Consider the following 18,562-nt stretch of genomic DNA (forward strand, 5'->3'; position numbering starts at 1 on the left):
AAGCTGGGTTCTCTCTCCTTTTTCCTCTCTATCTCTCTTTCTCTCTCCACTCTCTCATAATAAATGAATGTTTTAGAAAAAGAAAAAGGATTTAGGGTTTCCAAGAACAGTAAGTTATGGAAAGTACATATCTAGGAGTTCTAAAAGAAGACAGGGGCTAGTCAAGTTTGTTATGTAGACTGTAGTCAGTTTGTCTCTGTGGTAAAAGCCCTTCTCTTGTTCTTGTGTGGGAGATTCCTTCCCCCCTTTTTTTAAAAAAAATATTTTATTTATTGCATGTTGAGAGAAATTGAGAGGAGATGGGGGAGATGAAGAGGAAGAGAAACAAACACCTGCAGCCCTGCTTCACTACTTGTGAAGCTTTCCCTGTGCAAGTGGGGGCCAGCGGTTTGAACCTTGCTCCTTGCACACTGTAACATGTGCACTTAGCCAGGTGCACCACCACCTGGCCCCTGGGAGACACCTTTCCATGTGGACACACATACCCTGCTTAGCAGCACAAGCAGGAAGGCAGAGTGTCTGTTCCTCACCTGCTGTTTCTTGGTTGCCTTTAGCTCAAAGGCACCCTTATGCCAAATTGTGTTGAGATTATGTGACCCCTCAAAAGAAACTTTCCAATTTGAGGCAATGGGATTGAGTGATAGCTCAAATGGTGTACCTTGCTGTGTAAAGTTCTGTAGGCCTCAGCGATAATCCTGGTTGCAATAAAAAAGAATAGGATACTTACCTATTCTTTTGGGGAGATTCCATGATCACGAAGGTGGTTTTCCCAGGACTAGGCTTATCCATTGCATTCCAGATGTGCTGACCCCTGCAATTTCCCCAAATGTGGGAAACTCAACTGCATAATTTGTGGTAATGGGGGACTGCGTTCGCGGTCTCCCCTGGAAAAAAAAAGAATCGGAAAGGGTAGGGGAGAGGGTACATTTTTAGCTTCACAATAGGGTGGTGGGGTGGTGGCACAGACCTTTGGTGGTGGGAAAGGTGTTAATATACACTCCTATTAACTTATAAATCACTATTTAATCAATATAAAAAAGAAACAGAAAGAAAAGAAAGAGAAAAGGGGAGTCACAGACAGAGAGAAAGAGGACAATTCATCTTCTTAACTCGTGGAAATGGGAAGGATGCTGGCCCCAGAGATTGTCTCCATGGAACTGAGATACTGACATAGACATGCTTGCATCTCATATGGGAGCACCATGGATGGCGGAGTGGTGTTCTGATGTCTCTCTTCTCTCTGAATCTCTCTCAAAGAAATAAGTATGAAATTAAAAAAAAAAAGTGGGAAAAAATTGAGCCAGGAAGGCCATTTGGTGGTTTCTATCATGCATGAGGATCTGGCTTCATTCCCCTGTGCAGCATTAAAATTGATACAGATGTATAGCTATGTAAGGCACAGGGCTCTGTTATGCCCCACATCTGGCTTTGATCCTCTGTCTCTGTCTCCTTCCCCCTGTTCTTGCTGTCACCACATTGTATGTGCTCCTATAATGAATCTCTTCCTGATTTCTTCCATTAGGAAGTCAAGGTCTTCTGAAGTGCTTCCCAGCCCACCACATTTATCTTCTACAGTGTTTGTTATTTTGCTGTGAGTTACAATCTCCAGCATGCTCGTCTGCACCCTCTGTAGGACAAACACTCCCTTGTTTGTTGCATTGATCTCCACCCTTTCTGTGGCTTCCTGTGCTCTGGCAGGTGCTACAACTGTATTTGGAGAATTATGCTGAACACAAACTATTATTGAGCATAAGTTCAATGTCTCAATTATTCACAAGAATAATGGGGCTGTAAATATGTATAGGTACATGCATAGTGTCAAGTATTTATATTAGCATATAGTTTTAGATTCTGAGGTGCTAAGGATGTCTATGTCAATATCTCAGTTCTATGGAGACAATCTCTGAGGCCAGTATCCCTCCAGTTCCACCATTTAAGAAGATGAATTGTCCTCTTTCTCTACTTGTGACTCCGTTTTTCTCTTTCTTTTCTTTCCATTTCTTTTTTATTGCAACCAGGATTGTCACCGAGGCCTACATGATGAATCTATCATTTCCAGTGGCCTTTTATTTTCTTCTTCTTCTTCTTCTTCTTCTTATTATTATTATTATTATTATTTTTTAAATTTTTACTAGATAGGACAAAGAGAAATTGAGAGGAGAGAGGAAAGAGGGTGGAGGGGAGGAGAGAGAGAGAGAAAGAGAGAGAGACCTAAAGCTCTGTTTCATTGCTCATGAAGTTTTCCCCCTGCAGGTAGAGACCAGGGGCTTGAACTTGGGTCCTTGCTCATGGTAACATGTGAACTCAAGTGGATGTGCCAGCACCCGGTCCTGTGTGTGACTTCCTCTTGGATGAAATCCTAGCTCTCACTCTAGCTTACAAGGTCTTGCTGGCAACTCCAGGAGACCCCAGTGTTGCAGTCTCACTGCTTGTCTGCTTCCAGGCACTCAGATGTGACTGGGCCACCAGAATGTCATGTGAGGGAGGGGACTTTGGAAAGGCAGGGTCAGGGGAGACAGATTGTGAGATCTCACCTATCTTTTCTGTGAGCATAGTCATGAAAGGTTTTCCTGAGTGATTTCACTCATGGACAGAAGTTGAGAGATAAGAGTAGAAAGCGAAAATGCAAAGTAGAACTTGGACTGGGTTTGGTCTGTTGCACCAAAGTAAAGGACTGGGGGTGGGGGGGCTAGTGGGCTTTCAGGTCCTGGTGCACGATGATGGATGAGGACCTAGGTGTGGAGGGGTGAGAGTGTTTTGCAGAAAATTGAGAAATTTTACAGATGTATCAACAATATACTGTAAACCATTAATCCCATAAGTTAAAAAAGGTTTCCCACACTTTGAGAGTGACTCCCAGAAAAAGAAAAATCACATGAATGATTTTTATGACTGTCACTGTGACAATGACTTCTGTAAGAAAGTGGATTATTATTATTATTTCTAGCACCAGGGTTATTGATGTGGCTAGGTGCCAGCATTGCAAATCTATCCCCCCCTTTCTATTTTATTTGATAGGAGAAATTGAGAGGGGAGGAGGAGGAGATAGAGAAGGGAAAGAGATACCTGCAGACCTGCTTCACTGCACGTGAAGCAACTCCCCCTGGGTCTTGAACCCAGGCCCTTGTGCATGATAATATATGCACTCAACTGTTGTGCTACCACCCAGTGCCCGAGAAAGTGCACTCTTAGGCCAAAGCTGGGGTGCTTGGCCTCAAGTCCCCAAGCCACACTACTGGGGAAGTCCTCCAATGTCACACACCCCTTCCCTCCACCCACTTCCACCCTCAGACAGTAAGAAGCACAAAGTTAGGTTCACTTGAATCCACGTGCTTGCTGAGGGGAGCACCAGGGAAGGAGTCAGCTCTCAGCTTAATGCTTGCAGCCTGCATGGGCTGCCCTGGTACATTGTGACAGGTTGAACTGCCTACAGGGCTCATGAGATTCACATATTGTGTGAACACACTGAGGAGAAAGCTTTTATTCAGAGAAAATGACCTTGTTCTCACCTTCCCACACACTCATGAAGTCCAGCATTTCTTTCACTATGCCCATGGAGAGGAAGCTTGATTTCAGGTGGTGAGTCAATGCACTTCTCCATCTTACTCTCAATAATAAGCAAAGCTGGGGGAGAACTTGTGTTCCTGATTTCTGATGTATTGTTTCTTGAGTTCCTAAATGCTTACCGAAAGATTTGAGGCTGCTCATCATGGAGAATGGAATCTGTTTGGGATTGAAATGGAATCTGCCCACTGCCTGGGAGCCCTTCCTGGGGAGGAGAGGCACTGCCATCTTTACTGTATGCAGTTAGGCAAGTCATGGTGTTTGCCCTTGAGTAAGGAAAGTGCCGTCTGTAACAGGGACAAGAATCAAATGGACCTCTGCAAAGAAAGCCTTTTCACTTTCATTTTGAAAACAACAAGTTTAAAATGAACTAATAAAAATATTTCTTAGAAGGGTCAGGGAGATGGTTTATGGTATGCCTGAGGTCTAAGAGTTCCCATATTTAATCCCCGTACCACCTTATACTGGAGCTGAGCAGGGCTCTAGTGCATCTCCCTCTCCCTCTCCCTCTCCCTCTCCCTCTCCCTCTCCCTCTCCCTCTCCCTCTCCCTCTCCCTCTCCCTTTCCCTCTCCATGTGTGTTTGTGTCCCCAGGTGTGTGACAAGGTCTGTGTATCCACACGGGTGCAAATGTGGGTGACGAGATAGAGGATGCAGGGAATTTGGAATTGCTGTTTCCATCTGTTTCTCTCATTTTCTGGAGGTGCTAAATTCTACCACAGAACTGCTCATTTCTTAATTAATGATTAAACAAATTCAATTCTTGATTTCACTTAATTAAACAACTAATGAATTTGTGTCTGCCAGAATCATTAATGCAGTATCTGAGGCAGCCCTCCAGGGCATGGTTAACCGGCTCTTCACAGCCCAGTAAAGAGCACTGAGAGCTAAATGCACATCTCTCAGCTTGATTTCATAGCTGGCCCTGAGCGACAGCTTTGCCGCGTGATGTTGAGGGCTAAGACACACACTCACGCTGCCCATGTGGTTGAAGCCCATCTTTCTGGAATACCTCCGGGGAGGCACCTTTCCAGTAATAGATTCCCACTAGTAACAATCTGTTTAGATATTATTATTTTTAAAATCTTTTTAAGCTTGTCCTGGAAAAAAATGTTCATAGACAACTCATTTTAGTGAGGACAGAACATAATCTTGTGGTATTTTCAGACCATTTGGAAAAGTGCGACCACACTCCAGGGCCACTTTGCAAAATAGGAGACTCAGGAAGAATTTTCATCATGCTCAAGTGCAGAGTATGCCATTGATTAAGCGGGTTGTTCTCTCTCCAGGATGGAAGTAATGGGAATACAGGATGGGGGAGGCAGCCAACACACGCTGGCCCCCAGTTACTGAAGTGCAGAGCATAGTTGACTTTAGGTGAGACTGTGAAAGAGTCAAGATGGAGGCCTTGATTTTGGGAGTTGCTTGAGCCTGGGACAGCCCTCTGGGTGCTCTGAGACAGCTTTAGAGATCAGGCCTGCTGCCAAGTTTCTGTAACAAACTTTTTAGGAATTCTAGAAGGCAGAGTGACTCTGACAACACTTTCTGCTCCTATCCTGGTGTTTTGTTGTTGTAGTAGTTGTTTATGGAGGCAGCCAAGATAGTCAGGGAGGGACACACATGGAGCTGTGAAGGAGGAAGGGGACGCCCACCTAGCCAGCCAGATCAGCCAAATCAACCCTGGCGATCAATAGGGCGACAGATGTCGCGGCCAGATCACCCTCCCATTCAGTGCTGTGCAATCTTTCACCCTCTCTCTGTCTGTCTGTTTGTCTTGCTTTCATCTGAAGAAAAAAAAAGTCAACTCAGAACAGTGAAGTCCTGACAAAAAGGACTCTCTCTCTCTCTCTCTTTCTGTGTGTGTGTGTGTGTGTGTGCGTGCGTGCGTGCGTGCGTGCGTGTGTGTGTGTGTGTGTGTGTGTGTGTTTTCCTATCTCCCCTGCTAACCCATTCTCCTGGGACCTGGGGTCAGGTGTCATGCACCTGCTGTTCTCTATGTGTCCTTGATGGCTGATGAAGGCCACATCTCAGGTCCATGTATCCCTGCTCCTTCACAGAATCTGGAGTTTGGAGGCACTGGGGGTATAGGCTCTTCACAGTACCAGGCCAGCTGAATTATTTTGTTGACTCCCACAGAGATCCAGAGAAGACAATGCTTTCAGGCTGATGCCTTTGACAAGTCACAATTTCTTTAACAGTCCCAAAGTAGCCCACTTAGATCATCTTGGAGTTTTTTCTGGGGTTTTCCATATTCATTAAACCAGAAGCATGTCCCTTTTGTTCAGATGATCAGAAAACTCCACTTGGGAGCACCATGCTCTGCTGATATGGTTTCCCATTCCTTCTCTCTCTCTCTCCTGAAATAAAATGAATAAAGAAGTCACTATGGGCATGGTAGAGTCACAATTGCCTGAGGTCCTGGCACTGCAAAAATAAATAAATGTACTTGCAGAGCTGGTAAGATGCTTCAGGGATTAAATTTCACAAGAAAGAGTTTTTGATTATCAGCAGATACCAGACAATGGAATGCAAACTATCTCTCCTTTTGCAGCTTACTCAAACCAAAGTGAGTATACAGTGTGGGGGAATATTATCCATTTCCATTCTTATGTCACTAAGACACTGACCTCAAGATTTTCCAAAACATGAAGCAAGGAAAAGAAAGAAAAAAAAATGGAGCAACTCTTGGCTCCACATGCCTACCCATGGTGACACCTCCTTGGTCACAAAAAAACATCTGTCAGACATGACTAGAAAAGTCCACACATTGAGCTAGAGAGATAGTTCACTGAGTAGGGTGATTGTGTTGCCATGTACAGTCCAGGATGGAGCCCTGGCACCACATGGAAGGTACGGAAGGATCTCTGGCAGTGGAGAAAGCTCTGGTGTATTCCCCCTTTGTTTCTTTCTACCTGAATAATAGTAATAATAATAATAACAACAACAACAACAACAATAATAATAATAAGAAGAAGAAGAAGAAGAAGAAGTTAGGCTGTAGTGCAGTGGGTTAAGCGCAAGTGGCGCAAAGTGCAAGGACCAGCGTAAGGATCCCGGTTCGAACCCCCGGCTCCCCACGCAGGGGAGTCGTTCCATAGGTGGTGAAGCAGGTCTGCAGGTGTCTGTCTTTCTTTTTCCCTCTCTGTCTTCCCCTCCTCTCTTCATTTCTTTCTGTCCTATCCAACAATGACGACATCAATAACAACAACAATAACAACCACAACAAGGCTACAACAAGGGCAACAAAATGGGGAAAATAATAATAATAATAGTAAAAGTGATGCAGCCCTTGATGTGGATAAAACATTGGCACAGTGGATAAAACATTGGCTTCTGAATCACGAAGTCCTGAGTTTGAGCCCTTGCATCACATGTTCCAGACTGATACTCTGGTCCTCTCTCTCTCTCCTAAATCTTAAAAATTAAAAAGGTGGCCTGGAGCAGTGAAACTGCATATACATGAAGCCCCTGTTCCACACACACACACACACAGAAAGAACCCCCTGGGCCAAGTTGGTCACACATCACAGAAGTGTCCATGGTGCTCCCAGTGGGTGAACTAGAATGTGAAGAGTGTGTGGGAGCCAGTGTCATACCACCTACTGCTGGTCTCCACCCTCCTGCTTCCTCAGCTCTTAGCTGTGTTGCTGAGTAATGTGCACCTTAAGCACCCTGCGCATGCCCTGTGTTCAATCCTCCAGAACACAAACTTCCTGAGAGTGATATGGAGCCTGCCTGAGACCCCTCAGAGAATCCTCCGGGGCACATAAAACTTGTCTTTAATAGTGAATATATTTTCCTTGAGGGGCTTGGCTGATGTAAACAGAAAAATCTGAGTTTTTCTTCCCAAGTTTTGCAAAAAAAAAAAAAAAAAGCAGATAACTGGATGGTCAGAAAAATCATCATTTCACCTTAAATCTTTCTGCTCTATTTCCTTGGATCTTCCTTGCTTTTGTTCACTAATGCATTCAAGGCCCACAGGGCCAGGGGTGATGGAGTTACGCACTTCCTGGCTTAATCAGACATGGTTGAACACATGCACAAAAAAACCACTGAGTAAACACATTTGTTCAGGAGTAACTAAGTGTTGGATCACGGTGTGTAACTCGGGAAGAGCACCCTGGCCTAGCTAAATGCTCTGGTTTCCATGGCAACTGCATCACAAGGAAAGGAAAGGAACTCAGATATGTGGGCGTCTCATGAAAGCTCAGCTCAGGGCTCACCAGCCATTCTAGGTGCCTGTTCAGAAGCGGGGGCTCCGTGCTCAGTTAGTACAGTGTGTGGCCCCAACTTTGGGTGGCGTCATCTGGGGAGTGATATGATGCTGCATGTTGCAAACAACATGGTGGAGTTGAAGCTCTGCAGAGATGCACCATGGAAGGAGGGGTTGAGAGGAGGCTCAGCTCTGTCCCCCCTCCCCCTACCTGCCTCAGCTGTGCAGTGACAGTTTTGGGGGAGAAGAGGGATTTGGAGTAATCCGGTCATGTTCTGCTCCCTGCTGGTGGGGGCCTCTGTTTCAGCAGTGAGGAGGGAGGGTGTGGAGTCTGGAGGTGAATTCTGTGTTTGTGTTGTCTGCTTGCACACTTTTCCCTGACGCCCCATGGCTCTTGTGTGCTTTGGCCTCAGAGGCTGGCTTCTTCAAGGAAGTTCATCTACGCAGATGACATCTGCTGTGCAACTCAGGCATCCAAGTTTGACATCCTTGAGGAAACACTCACGAAAGACATGTCTCTGATATCTGATTACTGTAAAAAATGGCGACTAATCCCTAGCATTGCAAAAACGGTATCATCTGTTTTCCATCTACACCATGCCTCGGCCTCGTGTGAGCTTAATGTGCAGCTTGACGATACGAGAATCCGGCATGAAGCCCAGCCAGTCTATCTTGGCGTTACTCTCGATCACACTCTGTCATTTCAGGAACATCTCATAAAAACTGCAGCAAAGGTGGGCGCAAGGAATAACATCATTGCAAGACTGGCCAGCTCCTCATGGGGTGCGAGCGCTTCCACACTACGATCATCCTCTCTGGCATTATGCTATTCCACTGCAGAATACTGTGCCCCAGTATGGTTCCATAGCCCCCATGTCCACTTGGTCGATTCTAAATTATATTCCTCCATGAGGATAATTTCTGGAACCATCCATTCCACCCCGGTCCCATGGCTGCCAGTTCTTAGCAACATCGCCCCGCCAGATATTCGTCGGGATGCGGCATCATCTAAGTTCATTTTCCACGTCTACGCTCGACCGGACCTGCCAATATACGCGGATATCTTCGCCCACCCTGTCCAACGCTTGACGTCTCGTCACCCAATCTGGTCCCCTATGCCTACACTGAACTTCTCTGTTCCAGACTCTTGGAAACAGAGCTGGCAGTCAGCTGAGGTAAAGAACAAACACCTCATCACAGACCCCTGCAAGCGTCAACCCGGCTTTGACCTAGCATGTTATGATTGGGCCCTCCTCAATCGCTATCGAACAGGCCATGGCCAGTGTGCCGCTATGTTCCATCGCTGGGGAGCCAGAGACCACCCGAACTGCCCCTGCGGCTACAGACAGACTATGACCCACATAGTCAATGACTGCCACCTCTCCAGATTCAAAGGTCTCGAAACTTTACATCAAGCTCAACCTGACGCCGTTGACTGGCTACGGAAGAAGGGCAAACGCTAGAAGAAGAAGAGGCTGGCTTCTTTATCGCAGGAGTAGGGTGAGAGATATCAATAGCTCAGTCTGTTGGAGCACTGCTGTGTCTGCTTGAGGTGTCAAAAACTGCAGGTTCTGTCCCCAGCACTACCTTACACCAGAGTTGAGATGTACTCTCTCTCTCTCTCTCTCCTTCCTGCCTCTCATTACCTTCTTCCTGCTTCCCTGTGGAACACACACTGTTCCAAATGATCCATCAGAACTGGCTTGAAGAATGGGGGCAGGTGATGGTACACTGGGTTGAGCGCACATAGTGTGAAACGCAAAGACTGGAGCAAGGATCCCTGTTGGAGTCCCTGGCTCCCCACCTGCAGGGGTAGCCACTTTACAAGTGGTGAAGCAGGTCTGCAGGTGTCTTTCTCTCCCCCTCTATCTTCCTATTCCTCTCTCAGTTTCTCTCTGTCCTATCCAACAACAACAATAACAATAAGAGCAACAACAACAGTGGAGCTACCAGGAGCCATCAGCACCAAGTCCCATCAATAACCCTGGAAGAAAAAAAAAAAAAGAACTGTCTCAGGAACTAGCACAGAATATGGGGCTCTGTGTTGTATGCTTTACATTGGTTTGTTCTAGCCCTCTCCCGCCAAGAGAATTGGATCAGTCCAGTTAATTTCGCGGGCCCGCTTGGCCCCCCCCCCCCAAGGAACCCCGCCAGAGTTCCTGAGTTCCTGAGTTCCAGAGTAAGAGAGAGTGCTTGCGCCGCCGCAAAGAGACAGCAGAGTTCTGTTTGGTGATTAGTTTGTCTTAGTTTATGAATCGTTGTTCCTGAATAAAGAAATACAGCTTCCCTGCCCAGCCGTTGTCTCCGCATCTCTGTTACCCGCCCGTGAAGCCAGCCAGCCGGCTAGAGCCGTCCGAAATTTAACAACAGCTCTGAGTTTCTTACTCCCTCAAGTCACCCTCATGGAAATGCAGGACACCAAGTTGTGGGGTGGGGTAGGCAGAGAATGGAAAAGCAGCATCTGCTACAGGCTCCCAGATGTTTGCTCTCTGCCAGTGGTGATTGGGGTGCTCTCTGTCCCCCAGGAAGCTCAGAGAGTGGGTTAGCAGAGAGAAAGAAGCTTAGGAGCAATCAGTGTTTGGAGAGTCTTGGTCTTTCTGGTCAGATTTCCCGACACCCCCCGCCCCGAGTCATCCCAGACTGCCTCACTAGACTTCATCTCCACATGACACCTTTATGTTCTCTGTGCCCCCTACCCTTCCAGCTTGTATGTATCACTACCAGCATGAATTACCTAGAGAAAGGACTTGTCTATATCTGGGAGGTGGCTTAGTGGGCAGAGCACGCCCCTTGTCATGTGTTCAAGGCTAAGTGTTCAAGCCATGGCATTGCACAGGAACACCAAGGGGAGCTCTGTAGTGGTGCTGTGGCATCTCTCCTTTCTTCTTTTCTCTCTCTCTCTCTCTCTCTCTCTCTAAAAGAAGATAATAAAGAATGAAAGAAAGATTGGGCCAGGGGTGGCTCAGTGGTATGAAGCCCTGGGTTCACTCCCTGGTGCTGACAACAAACAAACAAACAAAAAACCTGGAGGAGGAACTCTTTTTTAAAATTTTTTATTAATTAATTTATTTATTTTGGTAGCAACAGAGAAACTGAGAGGAAAAGGGGAGAGAGAGAGAGAGAGAACACTGCTTCACCACTCATGAGGCTTCCCCCCTGCAGTGGGGACTGGAGACTTGAACCCAGGTCCTTGTATACTATAACATGCATGCTCTAGTGGGTGTGCCACTGCCCAGCCCTCTTCTCTGTCTCTCCTCCACCCTAGTTACTATCCTTCATGCAGCCCTGGGCCTGTGGGGCCCATCCCTCACTGGTAACGTCTAAGAGTCCAAGGACTCTTCTTCAGGTGAGTTGCATCCCCAGCTTCCTACAGAGGAGTGGGGAGCAGGGTTGATAAGGGAAACCAGGGCCTGGTTGGGAGTACTGTGCTAAAACCAGCCTTTGCTGATGAAGGCCACAGGGGAGAAGAGTCTACATGGCACTGGGCTCAGATGTGGGCATAGGGTGTATGAGACTTGGCTTGGAGCTGGGTAGAGGATCCAGCTGACTTGACAGCAGGAATCTGCAAGGGCAGCCCAGGAGAGAAGGGACCTGGGCCTAGATGAAGGGTGGATATTTCTCCCAAATGGTATCAGGGAGCCCTGTGCTGTGCACACCTGACCAAGGAACGTTCAGTTTGGAGAACAGAGTTGGAGGAGCCTGGCTAAAATTGGGTTGACATACAGGTTTAGCAAGAGCTGGTGAGGGGGGTTTGGGGGTGCTGGAGCAGGTGTCCTCAGCAAGGGGGTAGGGGTAGCTCAGGCTGTGAGAGGAGCTGCTTCTCAGCACCCTGGAGTGTCCTGCTCAAGGAAGAGATCGGTATCACTCCAAAGGCCCTTTGAGAGAAACAGTAGCGTTGTGGTTAAAGACATGGACTATTAACCCAGATAATCTAGGGTTCAAGTCCTTACTGAAATTTACCAGTTTGTGTGATCTTGAGTGAATCCCTAAACCCAGTCTTGATGAAATCTTTCTGGGTCAGGAGATGGCTTTGGAGGTGGCTCAGTGGAAAAAAACACCTACCTTGACAAAAGCCATTTGGACCATCTGAGGTCCCCCTGTCTCTCCTCAGAGTGGGATACATGCAGTGAGTGGGTATGAACTTTGACTCCAAACATGCAGAGGGCAACCCCCGAGGTCCTGGAAGGAGGGACAAGGCCATCCCATCCAAGGCAGCTCTCTAAGTTCACATTCATTGTGCGGCAACATAACTGTCTATCATGTAAGATAACGATGGTGGGAAGACTGGAGAATAACCATGAAATGCAGAACTGACAGCAGCCTGAGCTGTTGTGATGTAATTGGCATATGGCTGACAAATTGGGGCAAGCTTTGATTGTTTAAACCCATTCCCAGCCACGCTACCATAAAGTTCTTTAATTTTTTAATTACAATACTGGGCTTCAGAGACGTCAGCATGGCGGATGAGCAAAGTACTTGAGATACACATACACATACACTGAATAACTCAGAGGAATACAGCAGATGTTAGCCACTTGGGCTTTATGGCAACACTTAATAAAAAGCACCTTGTGAAATTTTACTTGCAAAATAAATTCAAGTCAGCTGCAGCAGAAAGATTCTGATGCAGGTGGGAGAACTTTTCCTTAATTGCAAGCCCAAGGCCACGAGGTCCATAGCCAGATGGTGGCAGAGGTGGCTGCTGAAGGTGAGGAGTTAGAAGGCCCACGAGTGGCTGTGAGGTTGGAGTTTATGAGAAGTCTTTACCAGTGCATTGGAAGGGCCTTTCCATAGGATGCATGTGTGTCCTGCCAGGACTCCTAAATTGGCAAGTGTTGGAGAAAGCCCAAAAGGTCAAGTCCAAGTGCAGAGAGAAGACGCCAAGGTCAGAACCTAGAAGTGCCTCCCCACCTCTCCAGGCCACATCTGCATGTCTGTGTGTTGAACACATGAGAAGATGCTTCTCCAGTCACTGGTTCATCATGGTGGGCAGCAGGTGGCTTGGTGATCCCATGCCTGGCCCAGGGCCCTGCAGGCAGGAGGCCTCTATGTGGGGCACAGATCTCAGGGGTGGAGCTATGCCGATTGGCTCTGAGGGGTCGGATTTTGCAGGTTAACAGGGAGAAAGCTGTATGGCTTTATGTGCTCAGTGGAATCAACTACTGTGTGCTGGATGTTCTCAGCCTGAGTTTGTGCAGCACATCTCTGTGTGCTAGCGCATGTGCAAATGTGAGCCTCTGTGCATGAATGTGCACACCTGTGTGTGTACATGTGTGTACATGCCTGTGTGCAAGTGTGTGTGTGCACTAATACATGCAGGAATATATGCATGCTCACACTTGCACATAGGCATGTACACACATGCACACACACAGGTGTGCACATTCATGCACAGAGGCTCACTGGAATGGCAGTTAACACGACTTCCGGCCTGAAAAGGAAACTGACACCATGGTCCTTAAATTGGGTGCCCAGAAACACCCCTCAGTGTGACCCATCACAGTGCCTGGGATTTCCCGAACCCCAAGTGTATGCATATATGCAAGTCTGTGCATAAGTATATGTGACATCTATGGAGCTCTGGCTCCTGAGCCACCTCTTGGTGAGCCTCTGGAGGGACCCAGAGTTGTCTCCCCCACCTGAAAGCTAGTGCTGAGGTGCCAGGGGATGGAGGGAGCCTCAGGCACTTGGGAGAGATGGTGAGACTATCAGGGAATCAGAGGCCCCGAGGCTGGCTGCCAGCACTCTGTGTGCATGCTGAAGTCAGCATCTTAGTCTAGTTGCACCGTATCCTCCCAGCATGCACAGAGGCCTGCTGATGGCAGGACCTTCAGACATTCCTCTGCAGACCAGCTCACCACATAGGTGTGGCAGCAGGGGTTGGGGCCATTGTTTGACTGGATCCCAACGGGTCTAAGTCCTGCACCAATTACATCATGTATGTGCGATTGACCCTCAGAGGCTTCAGCAAGAGGCTTGAGTGTTCAGAAATCAGAGTATCGTTAGATTTCCTCCTCATCCTGTGCTCTCATTGCCCTGTGACTCTGCTGCTTCTCATGATGGCTGCTTGTCTTTTTGATCCATTTTTCTAAGCAGATCAGGTACTCGACTCCCAAATCAGATCATTTCTCTTGTCTAGGGAGGTGACAATTTGCAGGTGGAAGCTACCATAGGTGCTGGAATAGTGCTCTGGCTTCCCTCCCTACCCCATTAGTAAATACTTAAAAAAATCTAATCAGGACCTGGGAAACTGCTTAGCATGTTAGAACATGGCACTGATATGCCTATGGGTCCAGGTTCAATCTCCGGATACCACTGTAGAGCTCAGCATGGGTGGGGGAAGCAGCACAGTGGTCAAATAAAAAAAATGTTGAGTGCTTGAAACTCAAAGCCCCAGGTTCAACCTCTCCTACCCCCATAGGCCAGAGCAGAGCAGTACTCCGGGAAAAAACAACAACAATTATTCTTAACCTAAAGTCATGGATTCAAAAATTGAAACCCATGTAGTTGAAAAATGTCATCTCCCTGGAGCTCTCATAAGTGCAGTTCACGTTTCTCTGTTGTTTGACAGAGAATGATATCATTGCAAATGGTCGAGGGAATTCCTTTCTGCTTTTTCATTTTGAATTTCCACTGCTAATCACAGTACACTATTTGAGTCAGGAAAACAGGCTACAATTTAAAGACAGGAAACTCGACATCATTTTAAGAGAACTTAGCTCTTAATCCCTTGTGAGGTTACATGGTACTATTTAGTTCACGTGTGATCGTATTTTCAAAGAAATACATCACATGTGGCAAAGGTTCACTTCTATGCATTTATATACAGCTTTGAACTTTGAGAGAGCAGTTTGGAAATCATGTTAGCATCAGCTCGCAGCTGGGAATAATGGGTAAGCCTCCTTTCTGATATTTATCACACTTGGGGGAAAAGTGCAGAATCCCCCTCATCCTGGCTTCTCCTAACTAGACAAATGAAGTCCATTTGCAGGCAAACATATTACCATGAGAACTTGGCTTGTGCTTGTGGTTGTGCTGATTGCTCAAGAAAAGGAAAAGCTGAAGCTTGCTAGATTTAAAAATCCTGTCATTTGAAATCAATCACTATGCTCATTGAGTTAACTCTGCGCATCTGATGGTGAGTGTTTTTCAAATTCCTTCTTAGAATTCACTTCTGCTAAAGAATACACTTTCTTGTGATTTTTCTCCTCACATAGCTGCAGGCTCAAAAACAGTTTAAAGACACCTTTTCTCTCTCTCTCTCTCTCTCTGTGTGTGTGTGTGTGTGTGTGTGTGTGTGTGTGTGTGTGTGTGTGTGTGTATGACCTTCCCCTGTGCCATTTTTTCTGTAGTCACTTTTTTTTTTTGCCACCAGGGTTATTGCTAGGGCATGGTCTACACAATTCCACTATTCCCTGTAGTCATGTTCCCTCCTCTTCTTTCTTTTCTATAGAAGGCAAGAGGCAGAGGTATATAGAGATGGAGAGGAAAGACAGAGACACCTGTAGCACTACTCCACTGTTCATGAAGCTTCTCCCCTGCAGATGGGACTAGGGGTTTGAATGCAGGCCTTCACACATGGTAATGTGTGTACTGTATCTGGTGACATACCCCTGGTGCCTCTAATCACATATCTTATTTTGGGGGTAACATTGGGGTCCAAGACAGACTCACAGTCTATCAACGGACAGTAAGAGTATGGAGAACACTTCCAGACGGCACTCTTCCTCTCAGAATGAGTTTTTCACAGCCTTATACTGCAGGAAAATAAACCCACCTTTCAGACTGTAGGTTCAGTGGCTAGGGGGGTGGTACAGTGGGTAGGTAGAGTGCAGTACTTGTACACTTGAGGCCCTGATTTTGATTCCCAGCACTGTATCTGACCAAGTGATGTTCTGGTTTCTCTCACTCAAATTAAACGGATCATTACATTTTTTTTATCTTTTTATTTATTTGTTGGATAGAGACAGTCAGAAATTGAAAGAGAAGGGGGTGATAGAGAGGGAGAGAGACAGAGAGACACCTGCAACACTGCTTCACCACTTGTGAAGCTATCCCCCTGCAGGTGGAGACTGGGGGCTCGAACCTAGATCCTTGCGCACTGTAACATGGGCTCAACCAGGTGCGCCACCACCTGGCTCCAGATCATTAAATCTTAAAAATAAAATCTTTACAGTGTAATCACTAGGATTATGAAACAAACCAGAGAAAGAATTGTGTTTGTGACTGCTTTCCATGTCTACCTTACACCACAAATTCATGGGCCCTGCCAGCTCCTCACAGCCCTGGGTCAGGGTCCCACACTCACAAGTGACTGTCCCCTGCCTACCTCCTCCCTCTGTTTTCGTCCACATGCTTCTATATACTGGGTTTCCAGCTTCACTGTTTTCCTTCTTGTCTGCTAAGGCCTTTGTCTGGCCTGGGCCAACTCCACTTTGTCTATACTCATTTAATACCACCTTCCTACCTTGCCACCCCCCCTACAAATAAAAATAAATATTGGGCAGTGGCTCACCCAGTAGAGTGTACATGTCACGTTGCACAAGGACCCAGCTTCAAGCCCCAGGTCCCCATCTGCAAGGGTGAAGCTTGATGGAGCAATGCTGCAAGTGTCTCTCCTCTCTATGTCTTTATCAAAAAAAAAAAAAAAGAAGAAGAAGAAGAAGAAAAAGGAAAGAAGGGAGGAAGGAAGGAGGAAAGAAAGAAAGAAGAGAGAGAGAAAGAAAGAAAGAAAGAAAGAAAGAAAGAAAGAAAGAAAGAGAGGAAGAAAGGAGAGAGAGCAGGGGTAGATAGCATAATGGTCATGCAAAGAAACTCTTATGCCTGAGGCTCCAAAATCCCAGGTTCAACCCCTTGCACCACCATAAATCAAAGCTGAGTAGTGCTCTGGCAAGAGACACAGAGAGAGAGAATGGAAGAAAAGTAAAGAAGGAGAAATAGCTACCAAAAGCAGTAGAGTCCTTGTGCAGGTACTGAGCCTCATTGATAACCCAGGTTGCAATAAAATAAAATAAAATAAAAACAATATAAAATCTGGGTCTCTCCCTGAAGCAATGCTTCTGGAAGGCTGGTTGTTTTCTGTTTCTTTCCAGCTTTACTGAGATGTAACAGGAAAGTTACCTATGTCTAGGCATGTGCTGTGGTGTTTTGACATGCACTGCGAAATGACAATGACACACTAGTTAGGGATAGGCATGCCCACCAGCTCTCTGGCTCACACCAAGGGCATTCAGAAGCTTAGGGCCTACGCTGTAGACTGCAAAAGTTAGATCTGGCTCTGGACCCCTCCTTCTGTGGGACTACTGTTCTAGAGACAATCTCCCATGGTGCATTTATCTCTGCCCACTTTGCTCAGCACCTCCCCACTCCTCAACCACAGAGCTCACCTCTTGAAGGGCCACAAGCCTTCCTATAGAAGAGAAAAATATATAAGGCTGAAAGATCACACATTCAATTGAGATTTGAGAGGAGGGGGCCTGTTTGGTGTAAAATGTGGGGTATCAAATATGGTATGTATTCATTCTTGCCGTGGTTGACTTGACTTCTGTCAGTCTGTCATGCGTGAAGACAACTCCCCTTTTCCTCACCTCTGTCTGCATTGCCCCAAATACAGATCACTCTGACAGACTTAAAAACCAACTGCCTTTGGCTGGGGAGACAGTATAATGGTAATGCAAAATGACTGTCATGCCTGAGGCTCCAAGGTCCAGATTCCATTCCCAGCACCACCAGAAGCCTGAATTGAGCAATGCTCTAGAAGAAAAAAAAAGTTCAATAATTAATTTAAAATAAATCTATTTTTAAAAACTTTAAACACTGCGTCTTATCTGGTAGCCTCACTTAACAGGGAATAAAAGCTAAACATGCCATTTTCATCACCATTTATTATTATTCTCAAAGTTAATCTGTGAACATGGTTCATGGAATTCCTTCTTCCCAAGCAGCCCCTGGGCCTGAGTCTCCCTCTCACTGTGCTCAGAGCATGGGGCCTGGGATCACCTTTTCCCTAGGCTGTGGGGATGGGGGATGGGGTGTGTGTGTACATCTGGGGTCTGGGTACAGGGAGGGTGTGGACACCTCATGTGTTTTTCCTATTATCACACAGGATTCTGAGAAGGCAGAAAAGGGGGGAGGGGAGAGCACCCTCTTCAGTGTTCAGATGGAAATAAGTGCCTCATTAGGAATGAAAGCTCCAGGTCCTGTTACCCCTTAACCTTTTGTTCAAACATGCTGCTTGGAATTTGCATAAGTAGTCAGCTGTGAGTGTCTCCGGGCGGTTGAAATGCCGTGACTCACACTCCTTGGCAGCCTCAGAAATTGGGCTTCTCTCTCTCTCTACTGGTTTTGCAGAGAAACACAGATGTGCAGCCATTGTGGCTGGGAGCAGTTTAAGATGGGAGCTGATTGCCTCAGGGGTGAGGGGGTGAGGAGACACAGGTCCTGGGGCCTCTGTGCATGGCAGATGTGGGGCTGCTCTGGGACCAGTGGGAGTAAGCTTCCTACCGTGATACCAAAAGAAAGCTGAACAGAAACTGACTGGGGCTAGGGGGTCAGTCTCAGGTGTGGCCTTGGCCATGGTCTGACCTCTGTTTGGGTTGGCAAGTGGGTGGAAGTGGAGGAAGGAGCAGACCCCAGCCTGGGTTTCAGTGGGCTGAGGGCATCCTGTCCTGGGGAATTAAGAGTCCTCAGACCAGAAGTGTGTGGAACACGTTTTCCTCCAGTGCACAAGAGAAGAACAGCAGTGGGAAGGGGGAGAAGGGTGTGCAGCAACAAGGAGACAACATGT

At 46.8% G+C, this 18,562-nt stretch overlaps 1 non-coding gene across 1 annotated transcript; it reads left to right on the forward strand.

The window, feature by feature from the left end:
* Window positions 1–719: 719 nt before the first annotated feature.
* On the forward strand, window positions 720–887 carry LOC132539210 (U1 spliceosomal RNA). The gene has a single exon (XR_009550502.1). It is a non-coding gene; the product is annotated as a U1 spliceosomal RNA (small nuclear RNA).
* Window positions 888–18,562: the final 17,675 nt, after the last annotated feature.

The sequence above is a fragment of the Erinaceus europaeus genome, chromosome 6, assembly GCF_950295315.1.
Source record: "Erinaceus europaeus chromosome 6, mEriEur2.1, whole genome shotgun sequence".
Taxonomy (NCBI): Eukaryota; Metazoa; Chordata; class Mammalia; order Eulipotyphla; family Erinaceidae; genus Erinaceus; species Erinaceus europaeus.